Below are 9,924 nucleotides of genomic sequence, written 5' to 3'. Positions count from 1 at the left end.
GCAACTGTTCAGAATGGGCTGAGAGGTTCATCAATATTCATCAAACTGGAATTGCATTTTAAAAAGATGAAACACCAGATGTTATTTCCTTAAATATCACTTGACCCATTGAAGTGAAAGTGATACGGCTCAACGCAAGACAGTGAAAACAACTTAGCAATGGTCTTTTAATTAAATGCCTGTCTGATGTCTGACAGGACAGACCTGTGGTATCAAAGCCTCTGAGAAATGGCACAAAAGGATTGCTCCATGTGTGAAGTCAACAGGACTGCAGCAGCCTAAATGAGAGCCAGTGGAGAGATGGCTTCAGCCCAACTGTTTCCTGGAGATAAGGGGGAACAGAGCACTTGGGATGGAGCAAATTAAATAAGTCAGGCAAACAGGGAATGGCAGTTTAACATGATATCTAATTAACAATCAGGAACTGCCAGATGCAGACACACTCAGAAGTGTCCAATTTGGCTCAAATGTAGCACTGAGGAATTGAGAATTTCCCCACATCGTTAGCAGGCTTGATTTATCACAGTAGAAGAAATGACTTTTTTCCTTAGACCCTGAAAATTAAATAGGTTTTAGAGAATATAAAAGTTTTTATAAATGGATGTATATACTGTATTTTTTTTTTTTTTACTGTATTTAAGTGCAGATCCCAACTCTAATATCAAGCAGCAACCTGTAATAGGAGGAGTCTCATTACAGTGTCTTTTAGGCATCTTTAACAGTTAACAGTCTGAAACAATTGACTATTTTCATGCTGATAGAGCTAAAATCTGCTTCCCTCGCATGTACATCCTCTAATGTTAAAGCATTTTAATATGGTTTTCCTTAGATACAAAATCAAATATGGCTCTGTTTAACTAATTTGCAGTCTGTGCTGATATTATAATAAGGAAATGTATGAGTGTCATCTTTATTTATTCATTTATTTATTTATTACTCACAAAATAATAATAAATCATCTTACACCATGTTTTGAGAAGTTTCTTTGTAGGCTCAGTATAATCATGAAAACAAACGTCAGCAGAGAAAGCACCACAGGGAAGAGTAGTTTCTTAGATTCCAGCGGCAGCTTAAGGCAGCACTTAAATGAAATATCAAATATGTCACTGAGCTAAAGTGGTAGGGGATTTTAAATTGAGTCCCCACACAAGCTCCAGACATGAGGTCATTATTTTAATTTTTTTTTTTTTAACCTGGGCTCACAGTTTCCATCAAAGTCTGCATATATACATTACAGATATGGAGCAGGTGCATTCAACAAACTCAGCATCATAATGCTGTGTCAGTCACAACATACTGTATGGGATGGCAATGTCTGACTCTATAAGGGTGTCTGGGAAACTTTAAAACTGAGTATTTAATGTAGGGCAGAAAACAAAACTCACAAAGGAGGGGGAAAACTCCAGATAAATAAATTCCAAAAATGCAGCCATAAATTTAAGTGACACTTCCATTGATATTACCATTGTTGACTATCAGTGTTAATAATCAACTCATCAAATGACACCATATGCAAATAGCTGAGTCTTATTTGTAAACTTTGTCTGATATGTTATATCATTTTTTGCAGCTCCTTTTATGAGCCCATCAGCTACTGCCAGTTGTTCTCAATGTCCAGCTTTGTGGGATATAAACACAATCCTTTTATAATTTCATAGGGAAGAACTATGCAGTAATAGAGTATACTCTATTACTCTATTAAGTTAAGTGCAGTGATGCTTCTTGAACAGTTCTAACAATGATAATGTTAACATAGCGATGTTCTTTACAGTCATGTGAAAAAAGGTTTTCACAGCACTTTATACAATAATTCTATAAAGCAACAACTTGAAATAATTTCTGCATGACTTTATCAGTCTCAGGAATTTTAGCCCATTCCTTATCATCTTTACAACGTTGCTTCAGCTCACTGAGGTTCGTGGGCACTTGTTTATGCAGCGCTCTATCAAGGTTCCACAACAGCACTTCAACCAGGTTAAGGTGTGGATTTTGGCTGGGTCAGTGCAACGCCCTGATTCTTTTCTTTTTCAGCCATTCTGCTGCTGTGCTTGGGATCATTGTCCTGTTGCAAGACTGAATTTTGGCCAAATTTTAGCTGTCGGACAGACAGCCTCACATTTGACTCTAGCATACTTTGGCTTACAGAGGAATTCACGGTTGACTCAATGACTGCAAAGTGCCCAGGTCCTGTGGCTGTAAAACAAGTCCAAATCATCACCCTCCAGCACCATCTTTACTGTTGGTATAAGGTGTTTACGATATTATGCTGTGTTTAATGTTTGCCAAATGTCATGCCATGCATTGTGGCCAAACAGCTCCACTTTGGTATTGTCTCTCCAAAACTTTCCAGAAGTCTTAGGGTTTGTTTAGATACAGCTTTACAAATCTAAGCATAAGAAGCTTTCTCCTGGCAGCCCTTCCAAACAAGCCATACTTGTTCAGTCTAATTGCACCATCATGAAATTTAACATTTAACATGCTAACCGAGGCCTGTAGATTCTGAGATGTAGCTCTAGGGTTTTTTTTTTTTTGCAATTTCTCCAAGCACTGCACAGTCTGACTTTGGTGTGAATTTGCTGGGAGACCCACTGCTGGGAAGATTGTGGCACTTTGTTCACACACACCTGAATGCTCTAGCAATCTGCCAGAACCTCTGCCTTTATAGATGTGCTCACACTGGCTGATGATCACACCTGGCTGCTAATTAAAAGCAGTAAGGAGAGAACAGGAAGGGTGTACTTCATTTTTACAGGACTGCACAGAGTCCTGTGAACATTTTTTTTTTACATGACTGTATGCTCACTATCTTATTTTAGCATGTCAGCATGTTATTTCCTAATTAAATACACATTACATTTAGGGCTGGTGGAAATATCACCAGTTTCACAAAATCAGTGATGTTATATTTTTAGAAAGCTCTCTCTATCTATATATATTTTTTAAAAACTGTGAAATGTGAGGTGAGATGATTTGGTCATGTGTTCTACTCTTGAAGTCAGCAGTGTGATTTTATGCTCAAAGCAATTTTCCTAATATTATAATGACTTGTTGGAGTTTCTGCTTCTGCTAACAACTTAAAAAACAACACATTGTTTGCTGGATCAGATATTCTAAATAATAATCATAACATAAAGTCCTCTTTCCATATATGTATCTAAGTTTAATACACAAATGTATATTTTTAAAAAAAATAGAGTAACATCTGACAACAAAACTTCAAAACAAAATGTTCTGCTCTCTTGTGGCCCCAGCCATCAGTCTTGCATGTCTAATTGGTATTGCCAGATGTTTAGAAGCATTCCAGTGTGTGACAGAATTAGTCCTGTTGCATAACAGATGTCAAATGTTTCCTCTGAATGAACATTTTAGGGAGGTATATATCTCAAGTTTGTCAAGTGCATTGGGATTTAACAAGCCACAGTGAACCTGCTACGACGGACCCATTTTACAGCAGACTACTCACGGCAGATCCCTCTGGGATGTGCGCTTCTTTTCACACCTGATGTTGGTTACCCACCTGATCTCTGCACTTTTTCAAAACACCCATGCTCAGTTTCACAGACAGATGTCACATCAAGCCTATAAATGGGAATCGTTTACTTCTGATTGTGTAATTCAAAAAGTTTAGTGAGCATCATTATCTCCATGGAGTCTCACTGGCTGATTGACAGGAAGGGTATTAATAATACACAAATGAGCACTGTAATAGCTGATTAACCGCTCATTCATGTCCTGAACACAATGTTCTGTGAAGAGAGGAGGGACTATAGCAGCAATTACATTGAGCAGTGTAAGTCAATGTGCTTATCGATTCTGTGTATTTTCCCTTTCCTTTGAAAGAAAAAGACCTGTGCTGTTCCTTGGAGATAGGACGGCGTTAAAAGGGCTTTGGTCTTAAAAGAAGCTTAAAATTTGAAGTGGTCTTGCAAAAGTAGTATGGAGACTTTGGTAAAAGCCACATCTGATCCAAAGATTACACTGTAACCCATTTGCACTTCATAGTGATAAGCTGGAGACCCTGTGGCTAATATATTCATCTTGGGTTTGAACATAAATAGTCGTTATATGTGCAGCTGTGTATGTGATGCTGCACTCCATAGACAGCTCATGTTTTAATTAAACTTATGGTGTTTACAGATGCGTAATGTGTGGCTGCATAATACTCTAATTTAAGTAATATGCTTCATTTTAAAAAAATGAAGCGCTGAAATGATTTAAAATGCTGCACAGACGGAATAAGAATGAGCTTTATTCATCATCATCTCATTTATATGACATACAAGGATACATTTCTATGCGCTGTTCATTTCTAGCTTGTCTGTGATGACATTTTCTAAAGCAAAACATCAAAAAAAAACCTTCAGTTTTATTAAATGGATATTAATTTTGTGATTGTATTTTACACTTTAGTTCACTTTACTGTAAATAGGTTTTTCCTTTTTTAAACTTAACTCATAGCTTTACCAGATCAAGTATTCATAGAAAAAAAATCCTGGAAAAGAAAGAAGAAGAAAAAGAAGAAGAATCACAAACCAGGCTACAGTAAATTATGTGCATATGTAGATTTACTGGTTTCATATAAGACAAGTGATTTTTCCTGTAGGCATTCATGAACCCTCCACCAGCTCAAATGATGAAAAACACATTTCAGCAACAAAATATTCCACATGAAATTTCAAGAATGGGACATGCAGCACAGAGGGCTATTTCAAAGACTGCTATTTCACATAAATCCCCCAGCATCCTCTTTATGCCCCCACCTCTCCCCCCGTTTTTCTCCAGCCATTTCCTCTCATTATAGGCCACAGACACAGCAGTGAGTGCCACTGGCGACAGCTGGACATCAGTGCTCAAATGAAAACAACTCACCACCTTTATTCCTTCCTCAGATGCATCAAATGAGAATCTGTATTTTATCCTGACTTAATGGAGCCAGCCAGAAAATACTGGATAAATGGACTGACTGAAGACAAAGTGAATGACATCGTCGGTCTCTAAAGATGAAATTTAAATCATTTAAATTTAATTTAAAAAATTTTATTGAGAATGCTTTTCAGACAGGTAAGTACTGAGGTTTATTAAATGTCTGATGCCAGACATTTAAATAGCACCTATACTTTTGCTGAAGCACTAACATGAGGGAATTTTTACAGCTGCCACATAAAGAGCCACTCTGCTGAGCTAGGAATGAGTCACCACTTCATCTCCCTCACATCCTCATATCTATCTATCTATCTATCTATCTATCTATCTATCTATCTATCTATCTATCTATCTATCTATCTATCTATCTATCTATCTATCTATCTATCTATCTATCTATCTATCTATCTATCTATCTATCTATCTATCTATCTATCTATCTATCCATCTATCTATCCATCTATCTATCTATCTATCTATCTATCTATCTATCTATCTATCCATCTATCTATCTATCCATCTATCCATCTATCTATCTATCCATCCATCTATCCATCTATCTATCCATCTATCTATCCATCTATCTATCCATCTATCCATCTATCCATCTATCTATCTATCTATCTATCTATCTATCTGTCTATCTGTCTATCTGTCTGTCTATACATACATACACACATATGCATACGTACACGCCCAGTGCTGTGAAAGTATTTGGACCCCCCTTTTTATTTCTTTGCATATTTTTCACACTTGCATGTTTCAGATCATCAAACTAATTTTAATATTAGACAAAAAAAATAACCCGAGTAAATACAAAATGCAGGTTTTAAGTGATTTCATTTATTAAGGATAAAACACCATCCAAACCTTCTTTGTCCTATGTGGAAAAGAAATTGATGACTCATCCAGGAGGTCATAAAAGAACCCAGAACAACACCCAAAGAACTGCAGCCCTCAGCTAAGGTCAGTGCTGATGATTCAACAATCAGAAAGAGACTGGGCAAAATCTATGGGAGAGTTCCAAGGCAGCAGTTCCAAGGAAAGGAAAGGAAAGGAAAGGAAAGGAAAGGAAAGGAAAGAGAGAGAAAGAGAGAGAGGGAGCGAGAGAGAGAAACTCATTAGATCAGGCAACATTTTTGAGCATGTGTTGAGTTGATAGGAAGGCAGCAGTAACTCAAGTAATCACTCACTATAACCAAGGCATGCAGAAGAGCATCTCTGAACATGTCAAACCTTGAAACATTCAGAGATGCTCTTCTTCATGCCTTGGTTATAGTGAGTGATTACTTGAGTTACTGCTGCCTTCCTATCAGCTCAACACAATCTAGCCAATCCCCTCTGACCTTTGATATCAACAAGGTATTTTTCACCCAGAGAACTGCTTCTCACTGGATATTTTCTCTTTTCAGGCCATTCCCTGTGAACCCTAGAAATGGCTGTGCTAGAAAATCCCAGTAGAACAGTAGTTTCTGAAATACCCAGACTAGGCCATCAAAATATAGGTGTAGTCTTCACCAGCGCAGTAATTGCTTGAGCAGCAACAAAGAAATCATTACATACCAATTTGGCTTTAGTGCTGCTGGTGGTAACTTAATGCAGCCGTATGTTGGCAATCTTCTTTTCTAAATAAGCCGGGCAAATGTGCCAATATGTCGTATTTTAAAGTTAATGAATATGTATTAAATTGTTTACTCATACAGGGATTGCAGTTCAAATCCACAAAGTCCCAACATCTACTATAGCTACCATTCTGATGTAATTTTAACGGGACTTAAATTCATTCAATTTTTTTTTAAAGTAGAGAAACTGGAATATATTCCTCAGTGTTGGAAAGCACATTAGATCACCTGTGTGGGAACTTTCACACAAACATAGAGTTTCTGAATTTGTTTGTCATAGCAAAACATTCAGCAGAAAGTGTGTTGAGCATGTCAGACTTATCACACAAGAAATAGTCATATTTCAGCGACTCAAAAACTCAAGCCTTCTGAGTTGTCTCGTTGCTCTGCAGACTAATCATTTCAAAGATTTTCCATGTGAAGTCTAAAGAGTGTACAAATGACACAAAGTATAGTGTCTGGCATTTACTGTGACATTCAATGGGATGCCTTCATACTTTCCCCTGCTTTGCCCTGATGGCATGTCTTCTGTCATTTCTGTCTGAGAAAAGTATGTGGGTGGCATCGCAAAGGGAAAGAAGCAGACCATTTGACCAAATGATTGATTTCTATGAAATCAGCAACTCTTTCAGAAGCAGAGACTGTGAATGGCTGGTGCTCAGCAATCAACAGATTTGTGTTGTGCGAGATAATTTCACTCCAGCCAAGAATCGTGCTAAAAATAGTTTTTCAACTCCTGCTGTAAATTTTCCCTGCAAAACACAGGGTGAGAAAAATTACAATTCTAATTTTGTAGTCTCGTGATTTGGTAAAAGGAGTGCAATGTTACATAAACCAGACAGCATATAGCCTAAATGTCATCTGCCATGTTTGATTTTTTAAGGGGGAGGGGCTGAGAGGTCATGAGGTCATGAGATCATTAATAATGTGGGTCAGTAATCACCCACAGACAACAAATGCAAAATCTTTTTTTTTTCTAAAAAAAAAAAAAGATTTTCTCAAGAAACATTAAAAAACACAAGAGCTTTGGTTGAACAGTCAGTCTTTGCTTGTCAAAGAAATAACTGCAAGCTATGTGAACATTAAAAAAAAATCTTAACTAAAAAGAGACACTTAAAATAAATCAAGAAAAACAAATATTATGCATCTGCAAACCAAAACAGTTTTTTTTCTAAAATCTGTGTATTTGATAAAAAGAAGAAAAAAATAACAAAGCTGCTAGAAAAGTAATACAGTGTTTTGTTGACAGTTAACGCGACTGTGGGTGACAGGAAGCCAATTGTCAGATGAGAGAAGAGCGCCTGTAAGGCAGGTCAGCAGCAAGCTGGGCTCAAAGCTCACTGGGTAAAATGGCCTGAAGCAAATATTGACCACATCAAATATTGTGAATCAATCACAAACAGACAGACAGACACACGCACGCACACACACACACATACACACACACATACACACACACACACAAGAATGAGGTACTGGCCAACTGTGTAAGGATGTATAAATGGAACACACATGCACGTAAATATACAGTTTATTGGTCTGGAGCGTCAGAGTTAGCTGAGAAATATAACATGTAACATACGCAGTGGGAATTTGAAATATTTTCTTAATTCATTCCAGCTGAATTTTGCTTGGGTAATATGTGTTTAAACATCAAAAATGAATTTATCAGTTTGTCAAACCTAAAGCATTTGCAGCTATGTACAACCAGCGCTGACTCAAGGCTGGTTTTGTGTTTATGTTTGATGCACTGTGGATGACTGACTCCCATCATTAGTCTGAAGCCTGATCCATCACTGCCCCTCACTGTCACTTCTTTTTTTCTTTTTTTTTTTGGCTTGTTAAGATAATCGATAGGGAATTCTCCTGCACTTGTCAGGAAATGCATCAGAGTTTATTGCAGTCTGCCTCAAGTGAGGGCTCATCTGTTTCCCAACTCTTTGTTGCATGCTTCACACCCCAGTAGCACTCTAAATCCCAGGGACAACTCCAGTAAACAACTGCACTGAGAGGCATATTGATAAAATGGACATCGCGTATACTTGTATGATCTATTTTTCATTGTGATCTGAATACACACACATAGGTCTGATTGTTCAAAATCTGTATTTTATAGAGTCTATGGCATCTGTACAGAGCAAGAACAGCAATAAATGACAACATGTTCATTAGGCCATCAAACTAATTTTCTGTTTGAATAACCACCTTAATGGGTGAGCTACTTCTTAACCTTTTTTTGTGTGGAAAATATATGACTGGAATGCAGAAGCAAGAGGGAAAGGGATAAAAGTGAGTACTGCAACCATGTGAAAGGCACTTAAAGTTAAACTGTGTAGACTGGCCGCTTTATAATTTCCGCTGTCATAGGGAGTCTTTGCAGCACCATGGAGCCCTGAGAGCTGTGTCACAGAAGCCAATAATTGGAAAATCACAGCCGGTCCTTCAAATGATCCCCAATACACCAAAGTAATTTTGCTGTGTCTGAACACCAGCTACCCCAGCTTCTGAAATAGGTACCTGTTATAACATCAGAAATAACAAGGGAATCACTCACTGTTACAGTGTAAAGAGCAACCTGTTCCGTATTCGGTCATAAGCATGAAAAGTTAGTTCATAAATTTAGTGTCATAATGAAAATGATCTCTGAACATATTTTCCTAATTATCTACAGCTTTGCATGAACAAATGAATAATTTCAGTCACTTGATTTTATTTATTTGTTTACAGTACTGTGAAAAAGTTTTGTTATGGCCACCTTTATTCTGCAACACAGCCTGAACTCTCTTAGGCAGCTTTTCTGTAATTTCTTTTAGTCTTCAGGAATAGTTCTCCAGTCTTCTTGAAAGACATTCAAAGCTCTTCTTTGAAAGTTCTTCCAATTCTGGTGGAACTGGGCATACAGAGAGAAAAGGCTGAGGTAGGCCCAGGGGTTAAAGTGGGATTTAGCAGGTGTGGTGATCAGGTGTAGAGGCACAGCATGGGGAAAAGAATTGCTTAGAAATATGTCACATACTAATTTGTTTTGTGAACTTTCTTTGTGTACAGACTGTGATAAGATGGCCTGTGGTGCTACTCTGATATTCACTACTCTGGGAGGATTTAACTCACCAAGATATAAGGAGATGTTTCATGAGCTATGGCTGATTTTCAACTCCTCAACACTAAAAGGCAGAATTCAGTGAGTGAATCTAATCAGCACCATCACCTTAAATATAAACCGATGCTTGCTGCCTTTGATGTAAATCCTAACACTGACATGAACACCACAGCTTGCTGTGCACCAGTACAACACAGTGCATCACTGTAAACTTCATTACAATACTGCAAGGTAACCAGTGTAGCCTGTCATTATTTTCTTATTGCTGGGCAAGCATTTCCA

Source organism: Archocentrus centrarchus, chromosome 21 (assembly GCF_007364275.1).
Source record: "Archocentrus centrarchus isolate MPI-CPG fArcCen1 chromosome 21, fArcCen1, whole genome shotgun sequence".
NCBI lineage: Eukaryota > Metazoa > Chordata > Actinopteri > Cichliformes > Cichlidae > Archocentrus > Archocentrus centrarchus.
The sequence above is the reverse complement of the archived record's forward strand: the minus strand, read 5'-3'. Positions refer to the sequence as shown.